This window comes from Chelonoidis abingdonii, chromosome 1 (assembly GCF_003597395.2).
Source record: "Chelonoidis abingdonii isolate Lonesome George chromosome 1, CheloAbing_2.0, whole genome shotgun sequence".
NCBI classification, from domain to species: Eukaryota; Metazoa; Chordata; order Testudines; family Testudinidae; genus Chelonoidis; species Chelonoidis abingdonii.
In genome coordinates, this window is record NC_133769.1 from 122,596,449 (window position 1) to 122,615,595 (window position 19,147).

Below are 19,147 nucleotides of genomic sequence, written 5' to 3' on the forward strand. Positions count from 1 at the left end.
GTTTTTATATTGAAAAATGGCATTTCTTCAAAGACAATATTTTGGGGAAATTATTACCATTATCATGTGTTTCAGAAAATTCCTCATACTATTTTTACTGATTTTTTTAAAATCATTTATAAATCCTTATCAATTTTTTTTTTTGTTCAGCAAGAGCCACATTTCATTAAGAAAACAAGTTTTAGGGTAAATGATACACTTCAAACATCATCCCTAACATAAACTTCAGAAAAAAGTATAGGGGAGAATGTCATGAGAAATGGGTCCATTTCGAACCTCGTGAAACAAAGAACTTTGCAATCTTTTGTGAAATTTTCCCCATTTTTAAACCAGCTCTAATTACTGCCATTATCTAAGAACACATTATTTCAGTCTATAAAACACAAGTGTGCTTCTAAATATCCTAGAGCGAGGGTATGTCTGTCATTAAGGCAGTAGCATGCATGCTGGAAGTGGGGCAGAGCCATGCGCTGCCCAATTCAGAGCTTTGTGAAGCATTAGGAAACTCTACAAAAGGAGGTGTGGCATATGTTACTACTGTGTGTTGCTTTTGTTAAGCCAGCAGTAATGGTAACTTATACACAGTACTCATAGATTAATATATTTTTAAGGTCAGAAGGGAACATTATGTTCATTTAGTCTGGTCTCCTGTATAACACTGGCCAAAGAACCTCACCCAGTCCATTTCTGTCTCAAGCCATAACTTCTGGTTGATCTATAGCATTTCATCCTTTGTTTCATTCATTGAGAACCTCATCGTGTTGTAGAAATCTTTTTTTAAAATATTGTTCTGTATGATCTGGTAAATAGTATGTAATTAAAGACTATCATAGGGTGGGCAGCAGCATGACAGGCAACCTGCCTCAGTTTCCCCTTTCATAGTTCCAGTAATTCCATGCAGGATCTCATGACATAATAGTATCCTCCTTGCGCCTGGTTTATTACAAAACATTGTGCAGATGGCCCAAAACATAAGTTGCAAGCACATTTAGCTCATTTCTCACCCCAGTGCAAAGAGCCACTGAGATCACCCAACATCTTATCCCACGACATCCCACCTATCACACCCCAGTGCCTTCGACCATGCCTAGACTCTGGCAATCCTCCCCTGTTCTTGTGCCAGGACTGCCACCCCAGCACTTTCTACTGGCGTATAACCCTGCTCTTCCCAGTGGTACCCCTTGCCCCCTATATAGCCCCTCTGCTGGGAGATCATCTTTACCAGGGAAGCATCCCTCAATCTCCCAGCCCTCTCATGGTGGTTCTGGGTCCATCTCTCTGGCCCTAGAGATGTCAGCTGGTAAGCTTCTCTGCTGCTCACCCTCCCTTCAGCCCTAGCTCCGGGATATCAGCCAGCAAACCCCTCTTGCTGCTCTTCTGCCTTCAGTTTCCTACTGGAATCCAAACATATAATCTCTGGCAGGTAGAAAAGAGATAAGCTGGGGCATAGAATGAGGAAATGAGGACCACCTTGTTTTGATTAATAAACATATATATAGCGAGAAACGGAAATTACAGTGGTCATTTACCCCACCCTCCCTACAGAGGTTAAAGTTACTAAGAAAGCTGTCTTCTAGAAAGAGAAGAAAAGGGAAAGAGAATTCAAAAGGAAGGGGACCACAGAGAACCTACCCCTAACTCCCACTCAGGCAGCTCTGAGTCACCCGGTCTCGCCCTGACTGTGATTCTCCCAGATCCTGGATAGCACCCAGGTACTGCCCCGCCCTCTTACTTAGCCAAATGGGGGCCCCTGTCCTGGCACTGGGAAGATGGACCTACTTCATTCACCAGGGCCAACCACCCCGTGACAGACTGCGTCATAAGCATAAACACAAGGAACAGAATTAAGCATATATGTGTAACTGGGCTGAGGAACCAAGGCCCTGATCCTCAAGGGTATTTAGATGCCTTTCAGGCACCTTGATTTTAATGGGAGTTAAGCACTACTTACCTTTAAGGATCTGGGCCTGAGTGCTGAAGGCCCTAAAAATTATTGGTAGCCTTTGCCATGAAAGAGAGGGAAAAAGAAGATTCATGATTTCCCTAATTCCAACAATCTCTACAGGCTCCTGTGCACTACTTTCCAATGACTGCTAAAACATGCAATTCCCCCCCTAATAACTCTGTTAATCAGTTATGCACTGATAATACAAAAATCTGCAAACGTTGGAAACTAAAAATGACAAAGCCTAAAAATAAACAGAATTTATTAAAAATAAATACATAAACAAACCTGTACTGAGTGCATTATTCATTTTTACATTCAATTCATTGAAATCTTTCTGCTTTCATTTCAAGTGGAGCTGCCACAGCATTCCAGTTTGTCACAGAGTTTAGCAGTGAAGTCTGCAGAAGCCTCAGGCCTTAAGGTAAGGTTTAGGTCCATCTTGCCAGAGATTACATATGGCTACCTGCCTTAAAGGAATATTGTGAGGCTTAAGGCTCCAGACTTGCACGATGCTGTATGAGGAACCCCACTGAAGTGCATTGGGCTCAATGAAGGTGCAAGATCAATGTGCATTGATCTTTTTACAGGATTGGGGCCTCATTTGTTCATCTTTCTAAGGGGCTTGGAGACCATCTAGAGGAAGCTGTCATTGTGCAAAGCAGGTATTTTATTATTATAGATTTGGTACAACTGGCACATGATTTATTGATTATATTCAGTCATGTAACAGGCCTTCACACTAGTGAGCCTATAAAGAAAATAGTCCTCTTGCATACACATGAGCCATTTAATGACTTTAAAAAAAATGAGAACCATTGTTTCCAGATAATTTATACAGATATTGAAGTATTCTTTTCCTTTTTTATGAATTGGATTCCTATGAGATTTGTGAAAGTGTCTTTTGGGTCAAAGTCTAGTGGTTTACTCACTTAATCATTCATCCCTGGTTGATTAATAGACTTTTTAAACAGAGTCACATATTAATAATGTAGGCTTTTACTGGGCGTCTCAATCAAAGAGTAGATTTTAGAAGCTGATTGGTTTGTATCCTCTAGGCCTGTGATAAATGTCTGGAGATTTCATGTAGTCATTTTTTCTTGTAGGTTTTTTTTTTCATTTTTATATTCATTTCTCTTTTCAACATTGTCACATGAATATTTAAAACAAGAAGCATAATCAGCTCAGTGCTTTTTCTCCAATGCCAGGATCAGAAAGAGAATAGCTGTCATTCAATGCAAAATCTCTTTATTACAATATTTAACGATTTTTTTCTTCTTTACCTGTTAAATAATAAATTTTTGCTTACTCGCAAATGTGGGATAGAAATCTTCTTTGCCCAATAGAATTAAAAATTAAAAGTTGCTCTTTTGTATAAACAAACTCAAACATAACATTACTGTAAAGATAAATAACAGTAATACCGTACAGATAACAATAATACAATAACATTGCATTTTAAACGCACAGTTTGCCAAAGGGGCTAAACAAAATGATCATGTTCCTTATGCCCCGCTGAACTCCTAAACTCTGTGGGTTCTTACTCAAGGGAGCAGTTATTTACATGAGTAAATACCCCTGAAGTTGATTTTATTGGGACTCTTTTCATAGGAGTAAGCGCCCCCAGTAGAAAGAAGGGTGGTACGACTTGGCACCTGTCTGGAAAGAAGGCACTTCTAATCCACAGTATGGATCACAGCTCCATCTTCAACATTTATCCCACCTACAAACTTCTATAGATCTCGATAGCGTTTCCAAGCACAGGGCCTGTTCCTGGCCCATACCAAAGCCCTTGCTGAGGAATTCAGCTAAATTTGCCATATACAGATGCCCCTAGAGTAGAGGGCATTTTGGGAACCACAGCTTGTCCTAAGAACTGTGTAGCTCTGGGGTCATGGAAGTGGAAAGGTAGCTTAGAGCCATCTTTGCTTTGTCCACCTTCAGGGCAGCTGAAGATTTAACATAGAGAATGTGCGCAGATCTGCATGCAGCTTGGAGAGAAGAATTTTTCAATCTATGAAAGTTTCTCATAAACAGCAGTATACTTCTTTTGTGATCCATTTACATGGTACTGATGCTGAATGTTAACTCTAGGAAGCTTCCTCTACGTTGATTATGCATAGTGAAATTTAGAGTATTTGATATGACTAATTTATATGGCATGCCATGCCGAATAAATCCTGACTTCTTTATTCTCACATCTAGTCTGTAAGAAATGAGAATTTTTAGATGCTAAGAATTCCTAGGCAGTGGGTACTCTAAATGACAGATGAAACAAGAGAGGAGCCTGTGTTAAAAAGCTGAGATTGGAACAGAGTCCTCCATAAATTCAGGAGTGTTCATATGAAGGGCTTTTAATTGATCTTGGACTACCTGTGGAGTTAAGATCTAGACCCAGACTTTGAACCTACCCACAATTTTGGGGCTGTTCCAATCTAAGCTTTTCATTAATGTTTTGTTTCACCTTTTATTATCTATTATTAGCCAAACGTTTTGACTTTATAATAGTATATTATATAACAAAAGTCAAAACAACAAAGTCTAAATGAAATGTTTCAATAAAGATGTTTCAGTGTTTCCAAAATGAAATATTTCAGAAATTTCGTTTCAGGATCAATTTCAACATTTTTATTTCTTCTGATTTGGGATGAAAGGAAGTTTCAAAATGTCAGAATTTTCTGCAGTACTGAAATTCTGTTTTCCAACCAGCTCTGCTGAAATCTCCTCCCTCCCTGTGTATGCCTTGACCCAATCACCATATATCTCAATGGTTTACAGGGCCTAGGTTTGAAACTTTCCTTTTGGCCAAGACTGTTTTTAACCCAGTTGGCCAACCAGGCCATCTAAGGTAACACCCTTGTTTTGGTTTGGCAACCTCTCATTAGGGCTGTTATGGCTGGGATGGAGATGGGGTGAACTAGCAACACCTATAAAAGGCCAGCCTCTCTGACAGCCAAACTCCCCATCACTTGCCTTCATGTGACAGAGGTTTTTTTTTTTTTACCAGAACTGGGGGATATACAAGGCAGGGCATCTGGTGCCTTTAAAGTAACCAGATAGCTCAAGGCAGATGGAGCCCTTTAGCCCAGGAGGGCCACCTAACTAAGAGAAGAAAAACTCTGATCTTAAACCCCCATCCATGGGTTAAATAAAGCCTGCTGTTGGGCAGCAATTACACCAGTACCTCCAGTTGGCAGTCTGGCAGGTCTGTTGAAATGTGGGGAAAAGAGCAGATATGAACTTAGTCTATGAACTTAGTCTAACTAGGGAAAGGCCCTCTTGCTGCAGTGTATGTCAGGGATGCCAACGGATACACTATATGGTGCAAAATGATTACCTCCTTTAACTAGAACAGTTTGACTTCAGGAAAGGACAAGGAATTACAGATGCCATGTTTGTAATTCAGCAAGCAGCCCCTCCCCCCAGGTGGCCCCCTAGCAGTGGGCCCCCCAAGATTTAGTTAGAGGTATTTATAGTATAAGTCATGGACAGGTCACAGGCTGTGAATTTTTGTTTACTGCCCATGACCTGTCTATGATAGGCTGCATCAGTAGGAAGATCCCAATGGGAAAAATGAAAAGCTGTTTTATGCAAACATCCTCAAAAGAAGGCCTAGAGGAAAGAGTAACCCAGTGATGTGACCAGATAACCTGGCATGGGATGAAAATGACCATGACTAGGACTGAGGCCATGTGGATCAGTAGCAGTGCCACAGAGAAACTGGACATAGATCTTAATGGAGTGAGACTAAACCAGACTGATCAGTTCAAGTACTTTGGTGGCTAGGTCATGGAAGATGGCTTGAATGTGAGATAAACTCCAGACTGGAGAGTTCTGGAAGTGTGTGGAAAAACATGTCAGTGGTTATATATGACAAGTGTTTGCCACTGAGACTGAAAGCCCAACTGTATAAAAAATCATGCTCCCTGCAAGACTGTATTGTGAAGAAGCCTGAGTGATAAGTAGATGGCTGGTTCAATGTCAAAAGGTCTTTAAGACAGATGTCTTTGTGCCATCAGAGGAGTTACACACAGAGCCAGAATTTGAAATTCAAGTATTAATATGGAAGTCAAAGTCTGTGATGTGGCTGACAAAATCCAGGAATGGTGACTTCACTAGTTCGGACACATGCAGAGGATGAATGAAGACAACGTGATGAAGATAGCATGGCAGGAGAGAGGGTAGGAGAGAGACCCTCAGGAAAGACAAGGAATTGATGGATTGCATCAAAGAACATGGTCAGCAGGTGGATCTTAGTCCACCGTCAGACAGACAAAGATGGTGGATGATTGCACAATGATCCCAGTTGACGGAGTAAAGGGAAGAAGTAGTTGATTTGACAGTTAGACCCATTCATTCTTAGTGGCTTTCAATCACAGGCTTTAAGTCTGTAGGGAGTATGCTGAAACAGCTGTCTCCTGCTGATGTTCTAAACTATCACCTTCAAAATCCTATCCATAAAACATATTTTCGGGTACAGATCCATATTCACCATCAAGAAACCACATATCCATCACACATCTGTCTTCAAACCTCCACCGCCAATGATAGCATTTACTCTTATATAGAAACATACTAGATCATACTACTGATCCCTCTAGTCTCCCGGTTGATGCTTTGGATGACAGTGAAAACTGCAGTCAACCATAAAACTAAATGCACTTGGCTAGTTGGGTAATACTGGTTGCAGTGAGAGGGAACAGGTTATTCTTCCCTGATCACTGCAGGTGTAAATACCTAATTCCCACAAATAGTTTGTTATAATCACAATTTTGAATCACTCATATCTTCCAAGAAAATTCTCCTTTAAGGGGTGTAAATCTTCCATCTTTGCTCTCTACCCAAGACTCATTTGTTGTTATTGAACAAAAATTTCTTAAACATACAGTAAATGTTGAGTTTATGATGATGGCGCTGGGAAAAAAATATAGGGTCAGATCTGAGGCCCTAGGCATGCCAATTGCAGGGCTCACTAACTTCATCCACATTCTGTGGACCCAACCCCACTTGCAGCAAAAGTAGCAGGAAAGCCCTTTTCCTCTGCAGAAAGGTAGGATAGTAACAGAAGTCCCCAGTGCTTGAGCCATCATGCTATAACAGCAGTGGTTGGACTACATTCCTGTCCTCTTGCCACAGCCACATTCCTTGTTCAGATGGTGTTGATGAGGGCCCCAAAGCAGTGGATCTTGAAGTCAACACCCCACCGAGCTGCTCTCAGAACCATAATTTCAGGCTTTCTGCAAACTCAGGTAGACTATGCATCCTTTTTGAATGGTATGTATTTTCAAGATCTTCTTCACAGCCATCTTATATATAAATGAAAGCTTAGATTCTGATGTAATTACATTACTGCAGGAGCTGGGGTTCTGTGCACTGGCCTAAAGTGCCTATGCCCTAATCAGGTCCTTTCTAAATACAGGATTATATATGACAATGTAGTTATGGTATAAAGCCTTTTTCAGCATGAATTTGGGATGATTACATTACTTCCTGATTTCTTTTTCATTTTAATTGTTCATACATAATGTGGCATAAATGCAGTTATTTCATTTAATTATGGTAGCTTGCACACCTGCAAATATTGTTAGTGCTCATGAAGTTAGCCAGTTCTTTTTTACATCTATCCACAGATTTCTTCGAAGTCTGAATCCCACAGGCTGACTACAACATAAAGCCAGGGTTTCAATTCAATTGTTTTGGATGTCTTGGCATTTTAATAAACTGCTTTAATTAAAATGAAACTTGGGGAATGAAGAGCTAGAAATCAAGAAGTAAATTTCAGCTACAATTCCACTAGCTCTTTTGTTTTGTTTTACAGTCACAACAGCTGCAATAGGAAAATATATTTGCCAGAATCTGGATTTTGCTATGAATGGTTTTCCCAAATAAACTGGGCATCTCTAATTCCCTCCTCTGCCTTTTAGTCCTCCTATAGCTGCTACCTCTGTTTCTCTCCTGCGTACTCCCACCACTCTTTCTTTTCCCCCAAATCATGACTCCCCCTTCTTTCTCTTCTCTCACCATCAGCGACTGCTTCCTCCACGCTCCTGCCCTCCCCCCCAAAGGACTGTTATCTGTGTCCCATGCTGGCGTCTCTCTTGGTAGTAGCTCAGTGGTCCCCCTCCCAGGCTCCCTGCCAGCTACTTGTCTCACTCTCAGCAGCAGCCAGCTCCCCTTTCCTTTTGTGAAACATCTGAGTGGTGGTGAGGAAGGGATGGAAGGATGTCCTGGAGCCCTCTGCAGGGCCCATGGGAGAGTAGTAGTGCAGAGAAAATGAAGCTTTTGCTCTGTGCTAAATCACCTGGGACATGGGCCAGCACAGATTTTGAAAAGCCTAGCAAGGGATTGTTGGTAACTACGGTGGGCATTCATAACAGAAAAGGGCAACACCAAAAAAAAGAAGTATGTAGGCATAGCAAGTGTAACAGCAATAGCAGCGCAGCGGACACTACATTTCCTCTATCTCCTCTGAGTATGTGTTTATGTGTGTGAGCAGCAACAGAATTACTAATCCAAGAGCCAGTCCAAAAGATTCTTCTTGTCCCTCTAAGGGAGATGCTTTGCAGCTGCACTGCAAGAAAAACACAAGCCATTAAGATGGATGACATGGACATCTTCTGATTTCTTAGGGATTATATCAAGCTGCCTTTCAAAGATCTGGAGTTAGCCCCAGCTCTTGCACTCATGCAGTCTTGTATGACTGAGAGGGTATTCTATGAGTGCCACAGGCACAGACTGTGGAGAGGTGAATTTTGAAAGCCAAGGGAGCAAAGCCGAAAGTTATCCCTCAGTACCCCAGTAAGTGCCTTTGCCGTGGGAGAAACTGAAGACAATAGTAAATAACTTCAGTGCTATCAAGTTAACAAAGTCTCCAGTAATAGTGGAGGCAGCCTTAGGCAATATGTGTGAGAGAATACACAATGTGCCTGCTATTGTCCATTTGGGCTTTTTGGTTGCTATTGATGTTGAAGTTGCTGTTAATCTGGTAGCATTAGGATTTGTTTCAGAGATTGCTTGAAGCAATAGCATCAATGCACAATTTCTTACATTTAATGATGTTCACCTAGAGACCACAATTTTTGTTAAAGCTGTGGATTGTGGATGACCCACAGCTGCTTCGCACCACAACAGGCAATAGTGAAGGTGATATGGCAGTTAGATGCTTATTTACTTTGAGTTTGAGTAATATACCCTGTGAGGGGATTGAAGGGATGTATGTGTGTGCATGGAGTGCTATCGGTTTTACTTCTTTCATCCATACACATAGGTGGCTCTTTGTCTCCCACCTATGCCTCCACATGCTGGAGACTGAAGTCCTGTAAAATAGCCAGCACTACAGAGTGAAGTTCTGGAATCAACTTTCCCCGCAGATTTGGGGTGTTGACATACACAGTTCCAGTCAGAGTTTATTGGGGCACCTGAAACACTGCCTCTGTCAAAAGAAATGAGAACAAACTCAAAGTAATGACAATCTACCTTCATTCCTATTCTATATCATTCTGAACCGCTAATTTAATGGAACAGCTCTCCCATGTAAGGGATCGATGGGACAAAAAAGCTTTTCCAGTGCCTCAGATTGTGTAGTACACATTTCAGTAAGGGACAGCAAAGCAGCAAGAACATTCCAGGCACTTGTCCTGCTGCAAAGAACAAATTCATTTTAAACATTCCCCAGACCTCCTCACACTGGTCCACTGAAAAATGAGATCTATTTTGCATAAAATATTTGCATACTCACAACTCACTCTATCCTTGTTTCTTACTTCTTGACATAATGAGCTTCCTCTCTATGGTTCCATATCCTTCCCCCAGCCTAAAGCCATCCTGAGCTAGCAGTCTGAGAGGAAACATATTATTCTATTTCTCATAGTGTTCTGACTTCCAGTTTCTCATTCACTTTTTCACTTAGTTTCTCATCTCCTTTAATTTTGCACTCATCAAATATTCTCTTTTCTTCACGATTCTATTTTATTTTATATATAATCATACTAAGAATATTAGCTTGTTTTTTTCAGATATGCTTAAAGCTAGAGCAAGATTCTACTCCCTGCTGCACTGAGCAGTGGGAGATCAGAAACTGGTCTGTTTGAAATGTTTCTAAGCCTCTATTGCTCTTGGCATTGCTGTGGTAGGAATGCTACTGTTTGTGCACTGTGCTGTACAAACAGTGCCAGATGAGATCCAGTACTTTAAAAACAGTGAATTTATAGGCAAAGTATTCTGCTTGCATAAACCTTTATTTTTTTTAACCGCAGACAGCTAAGAATGCTATTTGAAGGACTTTGAAGCTTTTTCAAATTTCTTAAGTGGAGGTCTTGCTATTTAGATGGAAAGGAATCATATGGGTTCAACTATTAGACATATTCAGAAGCCTCTGGAGGAAAAGGCAAAAGCTTCAATAAGAGCCTTGTCTTAGATAGAGATGTTTCTAATAAATAAAATTCTGCATGTATTTAAAAATAAGACATAGGGTGCTTTCTAAAGAGCCTCAGAAAAATGCTGAGTCATATAGAGAAACTTCAAGGGCTTTTTCTTTGCATGGCAATGGAGAAGGTTCAAATTCAGACATATTTGAATGAACAAAGCTTCTTTATTAGAGTGTATTACCCCTTTCTCTCTGTAGGGAGACACAGTATTTCGGGGGGAGGAGGTTGCGGAAAGGATATAATTCGCATCCATCAATTGGGTGAAATAATGTAGTTTCAGCATTTTGAGGGGTTAAAGTGTTTGTTTTGCTTTTTGAATAAAAATGGGCTGAGTTTATATAAAATGGTATACTTTCTCTAAAGGACTAAAAAGAAGCTGAGGTAATATATTTTCTGGAGTGAGCTGACATGCAGCATTAATTGCCACTAATTTTCAAACACTGTTGTTTACAACAAAGGGAAGAATGGAGGCTTTGGCAGCAGAAGCTTAAGCTGCAACTTTGCTGTTGTGGTTGGGTGGATCTGCAAACACCTGTTGAGAGCAGCTGGGGCCTGATCCAAAACATACTGATGTCAACAGTCAGATTTCCACAGATTTTGGTGGCCTTTGGATCAGGTCCTTGAATTACCAACCAGCTGGCAACCAGCATATGGAAGCTGAGCCATAGGCTTGTGCAAGATGAACAGGAGGCTAACCTGGGTAAGATTATGAATTTTGTGAAACCTTAGGGAAAGAAGTAGGTTTAATCTAACCCCCCCACACACACACACAAAATAGCACGTTTCAGAAATAGTGCTGAACTTCGGAATACCTTTCCACAGAGAGAGCATTCATGAACAGTCATTAGGAGGTTTTGTTTTGTTTAACTCTTTCAGTGGCCTTTACTTTCAGCTTCCTGCCTGGATATCAAACTGCAGTCAAATGTGGGTATAATTTGATTGACCCCCGCTGTGTGCATGCCTGCGTACGTATGTGTGCGCAGATGCGCAGGTGCAAGCCATATATGTATCATTTTAAGGATGTTTCACTTCATTTAATGGGACTGATGTTTTGTACGTCATCAGTTACAAAACCTTAATTACCATGAATCCATCTCTATAGAGAGCCATAAAAATATTTTAAAATTGTCTTAATAGCTTTTCTATACCTAGGAATATCACTTTTGAAGTCCATTATCTCAGAACCTTCCTGGTATTACATTGTGTCCGTAGGGGTCCCATTGGGATGCTGAGAACTTTCGTATCCAATGGAATGTAGCTCTGGTTTCTAGCCCTGCTGGGTCCAAAATGCTAACCTTTCATATTTTAGAGTTGGTATAATAAAGCTGTTATTGGTTCAGGACAGAAACTTGCTCAGTGCAATATGGAGAGAGTATATGTGATCAGTCTATACCAAATACATCCTCAATTATTTAGGCTATGTCTACACTACAGCCTATGCTGGCATAACTGATGTCACTCGAGTGTGAATAAACCACTCCTTCAAATGAGTACCATTGACATAAGCGCTCATGTGCACAGAGCTATGTCAGCAGGAGAGCTTTTTCCATCAACATAGCTTCTGCCTTTCATGGAGGTGTATTTATTATGCCGACGGGAGAGCTCTCTCCTATTGGCATAGAGCGTCTTCACCAAATGCGCTGCAGCGGCGCAGCTGCATTGGAAGACATGCAGTACTGTATGTGTAGCCTTACCATTAGTTTTCATGGAGGATACTGAATGATTTTTGATCAATATTTCTTTTAATCAAGCTAACTTCCCATGGAATTAGCAGATACTGGGTGAGATTACCTTGTTTCAGATAGCAGGATGTTTGTTACAACTGAAGTCAGAATAACTGTGAATGAACTATAAAAGTTTGTATGTATACATAGTGGTTCGTATATAACAAACATATCTACATGTACGTACATAAATCAACTGACTGCTGTTTGGTAGCCATTTCAGAAATATTTCCTCACAATGCAACTGACAGTGAAGAGAACAAGGCTTTTCAAATTAATTGGCATTTAATATAACACAGATGCTTGTTACTGAGCAACTAATTAACACAATTTCCATATTCTGGTTGAATTAGAAACTTAAAATATGGTGCATTCATTCATTAGGTGCTGATGAGATGAGTACAGGAAAAAACCCCATTTGAACTTTCCATCAGAGGTCACCACAAGGTCACAAGTAGTCTTTATTTTCACATTTTGACCCTTCAAGTGCCTTCTGAGCTAGTATCTTGAAATAAGTACTCTTTTCAGCTATTATCCTGAAATTTGGTACACTCATTCATTATAGATCACTGATTACAGGAAAGAAATGAAAACATGACATTTCTGCCATAGGTCACCAAAAGGACATCAGCTTAACAATCTGCAATCATTATATTAATTTTGTCTGCGAGGTCATGCTACTTGGTGTGAGGCCTCCTGTTTGTGGAAATGAAGATCATCCAAGATCACTGGTTCTGTTCTTTTGGAGCAGCATCTAAGGCCTGGTCTACAATAATGTATTTAGATCAACATGCTGAAGTCACACCCCTGAGCAACATGGTGACATAGTGAAGTCACCCGCCTGAGTGACATAGCCATGTGGATCTAAATTTTTAGTGTAGACCAGGCCTCAGAAAAAAATCAGACCCCTTAGTGCAGTAGCTATTCTGACCTAATGCTGGGTCAATGGAAGAATATATCTGTCACTATAGGATGTATCTACATTATGGGGATACAGTGGCATAGCTGTGGTACCACAATTATGTTGCTGTAGCCCCATAATGTAGTCAAGTCCTAAGACAAGCGAGTATTCTGCAGTCACAGCACTGATCAATATCTTCACCGAAAGGATGCGTGGTTTTCAATTTAGTATCAAAATATACATTATATTTGACCCCTAAAGGCACGTTACTGACCTCCAAACAGCAGAGGGAAAAATCTTTGGGACTGGTCACGGGGATATTTTGATGGACAGCTAAGTCCCTCCCTGAAACAACCAATCAGAAGGAATGGCAGCTGTTCAGGTAGGACAAATGCAGGCTTTGTGGTCTCAGTTAATTCAAATAGGAGAAAAACAAGGAGGGAAGGAAGAGGGCAGAGAGCTGGTTTTTCAGCCCAGTTGGACCCAGGTGATGGTCTGGAAAAGACAGAAAAATTAAAAAATCGGGGAAGCTGAGGCCTCATACAGGCCTGCAAAAGGAAGGCTTTCATTTGTTTGGGTTGGGGATGAGATTTCAGCAATAAAGATCCCAGCAAAAGCAGTTTAAAAAGAGGTAACGGCAGTGCCACCTGGAAGTAATGTTCCTGTTCCCTTAAAGACTCCTAGTCACTTTCATAGAATCGTAGACTTTAAGGTCAGAAGGGACCATTATGATTGTCTAGTCTGACCTCTGCACAATACAGGCCACAGAATCTCACCCACCCACTCCTGTATCAAACCCCTAAGCTATGTCTGAGGCATTGAAGTCCTCAAATCGTAGTTTAAAGACATCAAGGTGCAGAGAATCCTCCAGCAAATGACCAGTGCCCCACGCTGCAGGGGAAGGCAAAAAAAAAACAACCAGGGCCTCTGCCAATCTGCCCCGGAGGAAAATTCCTTCCCAATCCTAAATATGGCGATCAGCTAATCCCTGAGCATGTGGGCAAGACTCACCAGCCAGCACCCAGGAAAGAATTCTCTGTAGTAACTCACATCCCACCCCATCTAACATCCCATCACAGGCCATTGGGCATATTTACCGCTAATGGTCAAAGATCAATTAATTGCCAAAATTAGGCTATCCCATAATACCATATCCTTCCCTAAATTTAATCAAGCTTAAATCTGAAGCCAATATGTCCTTTTTGCCCACTACTCCCCTTGGAAGGCTGCTCCAGAACTTCACTCCTCTGATCGTTAGAAACCTTCATCTAATTTCAAGTCTAAACTTCCTGATGGCCAGTTTATATCCATTTGTTCTTGTGTCCACATTGGTACTGAGCTTAAATAATTCCTCTCCTTCCCTGGTATTTAATATGGGTGAGACAAATATGCTTCTATAGAAAAGACTATATGGGAAACCGAGATAGATCCTATACAAATACACAGGTTAGGTGTTTAGAAATCCTATATCGGCCAATAAATTTAAATATTTTCACTTGTTTTCTTGAAATCTCATTAATGGTATGAATGAAAAAAGTTTATTTTGGAAATGAGTGAATCTTTACAAATGCATGTAACACAAAATTGGCAGACAGTAATACTGGAAAACATTTGTGAAACATTTCTACACAATTGTCCAATTTAAACTCAGGCTGATTTGCATGTAGAACCAGGAGACGGAGCATATAACTGAGCACTTCTTAGGATTTCTGAAACCTCATTTGTTTTGTTTTTAAATATCGCCACCTGCAATAACATCTTCACACTCAGCGTTACTGCACAGGGAAAAAGAAAATTCCATCATCTAAAGTACTATTTGAAGTAGGACTGCCCAAAACTAAAAGTCTGCCCCCTCATTTCAGAGGGAGGAACCACTGATCCCATGCTACAGGTGATTTCTGGGGACAGCAAATGAGAAAACAGGAACAAGAGTGAGGTCAAAGGCTAAAAGTTAGGGAACCAGAGGGTGGCACAGAACAGAGAATCCCGCAGCACCCACCACTCCTCAAAGACATCCAAAAAGTCAGTGGACACTACACAGAGGAACACCGCCTGGAGATGTGATCGAACAAGGGAATGCAAATAGGCCCTACAGTCACAGAGCACTTCCCACCACCCCCAATCCAGCTTCCTCCTCATGGAGGGTTGGATGGCCAGCTTGGCCAGTGTCAGGAAGAAGTTGATGAGGAGGTCTCCTGGCTTTGTGGAGTAACAGATGGAGTGTGCATAGATCAGGAAATGTGAGGGGAAAGTACAGCCAGAACCACAGTAAGCAGTTCCAGAAGAGCGAGAAGAGGGGCTGACATCTGATGCACTCTACATAGATGTGAGCCAGGGTCTCCCTCTCACCACAAAAGGAACAGGTTTCAGGGGGAGTTCGTGACCCATGCCAGGTACATGCTTATGCTTACAGCTCTGTGGAGGAGCTGCCAACTAATATTCTCTGTGGACTGTGGAACTAGAGTGGAGTACAAACTGGCCTAACTTGGGTTTCTTGCCCTCCTCAGGTGACAGCAGGCTCTGACAGTTGGGTCAGGAAGTGGATGGTGTGAAGGAAGGCCACGTACAGATGTTTTCTGAGCATTGCTCGATGTCCTGCAGCCAGCTCAGATGGCCAGTTGAGTGGCTTTGAGAGAGGTAGGTGGACTTAGGCCTGAAGGTGCGTTCCAGAGGATCAGGGGGGGAAGCACCCTCCCACAGGGTCCACTTGAGGAAAGCAAGAGAAGCAGAACACAAAGCTGCCTCACCTTCTGGAGCACACAACAGGGGGATGTGCAGGGCAGACAGCCCCATGTTCTGGCCGAGCACCATGGCATCTACCCAGTACCTCCAATCATCCTCCCATTCAATGCCTGCTATGGACCTGGTCGCTGAGACTAGCTTCCAGGTCCCGAGAATGTCTTGGTAAAAGACCAGCCTCTCAGATAGGTCTTGGGGGAGATACAAGAGCTGCCAGTTGTTAAGGGAGCCCTTAGAGGTGGCAGAGGAAGGCAATGCACTAGCATGTTCCGTGCTGGACAATCTGCATTGTAAAGGAGTCTTTACAAGCCTTGAAGGCATGGACCTTGCTGTGGATGCATATCAGACATGGAACCAGTGTTGCCAAGACTTGTGATATTTGGTGTGTTTCTTAAAGCCCAAGCTCCTGAAAGCATGAGATTACTTGACAATTTCAGCTTTAATTTGTTTTAAAAGTATGTTTCTAGCCTTCCTGCTTGCGAACAATGCATGAGGAAACCTAAATCCTGCGAAGATAGAAGACATTAAGTACTCAATTTATTTTTGTTAAAATCACAGACATTTAAACTATTTATTTTTTTTTTATTTGGGGGGGCCTGACTCATGAATACTTGAGTTTGGTGATAATACAGGCCAAGCCTCTTTGAGGATTGAGCACTGATATCTGGAGTGGGGAGTCAAAAGAGAGAAGTTAAATCTGCCCCAGAGGTATTTCCTCAAGTTCTCCTCTTCCTCTGGAAACTGCTGGCAGGATTAGAGAAATGACTTTTGTTCTCAATATCACTCCACTCCATCCACAAACAGGCAGAACGCAGGGGTGTAGATGGCCGAAGCTCCTGCCAGTTCCAAAGGAAATGTGCAGAAGGTCCATCAACCCAATGGGATGCTCCCAATGGACAACTCCCCAGTCCACATCCTCAGCTGGTGTAAACTGGCATAGGTCCACTGAAGTCAATGGAGTTATGTTGATTTACACCAGCTTAGAATCTAAAGCCCTAAAGAGAGAATGAATAGAACAGGTAATCATCAAGTGATCCATCCCCTGTTGACCATTCCCAGCTTTATGGCAAAAATATATATGCATTTAAATGAAGTATATTGGCGGCTGCATTTGGCTAAAGGATGAATTGAATTATATACTGCAAATGGGCTGCTATTGCAAGCTCTTTAGTTCAGCGCTCTCAGGATATGTGTACACTGCAATAAAGGACCTGCAGCATGGTCACAGCTGATGCAGGTCATCTGACTTGGGCTTGCAAGCCTTTGGCTGCGGGGCTATAAAATTGCAGTGTAGCTGTTTGGGCTTGGGCTGGAGCCTGGGTTCTGGAACCCTGCAAGGGGGAAGGGTCTCAGGCTCCATCCCAAGCCTGAACATCTACATTGCTAGTGTTAGATCTGCAGCTCAAGCCCTGTGAGCCTGAGTCTGCTGACTCGGGCTCTGACACTCAGTGCCATGGGTGTACAGATACCTTCAGTCACTTGAGAAAGAGGTCAGGGTGTGGCAGGCAGTCAGGGTTGGGCCTATAATCTGTATTTTGTATGAACACTTTGGGATCTTTCAATTAAAGGTTCTATACTAAATGGCAATTACCAATAGCAGCGTTCATTTCTCATTATGAGTTTTGCCCAACAGGGCGATCCCTCGAAAAGTGGCATTCACTTTAATTGATTTTAGGGATCCATGCTGTAGATACTAACATAAAAATAATAAGCTCATCTTGAAAACCACCATAGAATAGAAAAAAATGATCAAAGTCCCAGTGGTGGTTCTTGGTGACTCTCTATTGCTTTTTCCATTTCAAGAAGGGCAAGAGGAAATGGTGTATATGACAGAATAAAGAGCGAAGATGCCTGGCTAATGCTATTAATCGTTCTAGGGGGCAAAAGAACAGATAAGTCCTAATAATAGTATGATGTTATGTTCTTCAGCTTTGCCCCCCTTCCCCCCCCCCACACACCCACCCACTCTATTTTTAGACTTGTCTATTGTGTTCTGTCTGTTGCAGATAAAAATATGCCAGGTCAACAATATCAATATTTTTATTACAAAAAGCAGATGTTATCTACAGCCTAGCTGTCCATTTAATTAGCACCTTAAGACATGTGGTATCGCTGTTGATCTTAAGACTCCTAAAGGAAGAAAAAGAAAAACAATACATTTCAGAGTTCTTAGAGTTGGAGGAAGGAGGGGTAAGCAATGTCATTTACTTTAGGGAATGACAGAAATTAAACACACTTTTGAAATAATTATTGATGTTTAAGTCAAACAGTAATCCCAGAATTTCTCTGAGGGTTATTGAATTTTGTGTAATTGGGCTGCAGGAGAGGCTAGAGTGGCAAAATCAGACTCATTACGAGGCCAGGGGATGAGGGCTCTAGGGCCATGCAGTGGGACTACATTGCTCTCCTTACCTGCCTTGGCAGAAAAGTCCTATTGAATGTAATAGAAAATGATAACCTTTCAATAAAGTACATGCATCCGACGAAGTGGGTATTCACCCACGAAAGCTCATGCTCCAAAACGTCTGTTAGTCTATAAGGTGCCACAGGATTCTTTGCTGCCAATAAAGTACGGTTATCGGTATCAATAAATTAGGTTTTGAACCATCCTATAAAATTCAATAGAGAATGATTTATTCTATACGATTATTAAAAACAAACCTGGAGAAAAGAGAAAATTCACTATTAAATTCTAAAGATTTTTAGTGCAATTCCCTAAAACTAACTTAATCTCTATAGAGCAGTACTGAATTCATTCCTATTTAATTTTAGGCACACCTCCTAAGCAGGAGGACACTGCTGATTTACATCAGCTGAGGATCTGGCCCTGTTTTCACAAAGGCCTCTTGTAACATTTACTTCTTCCTGCAGGATGTGATGACATTCGATTTGTATAGTAGCAAGAACTGGTCAAAATATTTTGAATTTTGAAATTAAAAAAGTAGGATTATTTTTAACATTGATACTTCTACCTCCCCCTCCTTTTTTTCACCACATTTAATCATGATGGTTGCTGTAGTCCTAGCCAGCCCCATTTCCAGTGCTGCCATCCAGTCTTGTAACAACTCTCTCCCACATTGTCTAACTCTACTTCCACTCCATTAAAGCCCCAATCCTTCAAAGATTGGTCCACATGCCTAACTTAATGCACTGTGAGTAGTTCCAAATGGCTGGGTGTGCATTAGGGTGAATTTCACCCTTACTGAAATATGGTAAATTTCACAGATTTTAAATTCTTTCCTGCCCTTGGGCTTCTTCAGCTACTCTATACTGGCTATTAAGAACATAAAGCTTCTCTTTTGCACTATTCTTTCTTCTGTCTCCCGCACTATCATGGAAGTCCTTGGCATGCTACGGGGACATGTGTCTGTAAACACGGGCAGCTCTAGGCATTTTGCAGCCCCAAGCACGG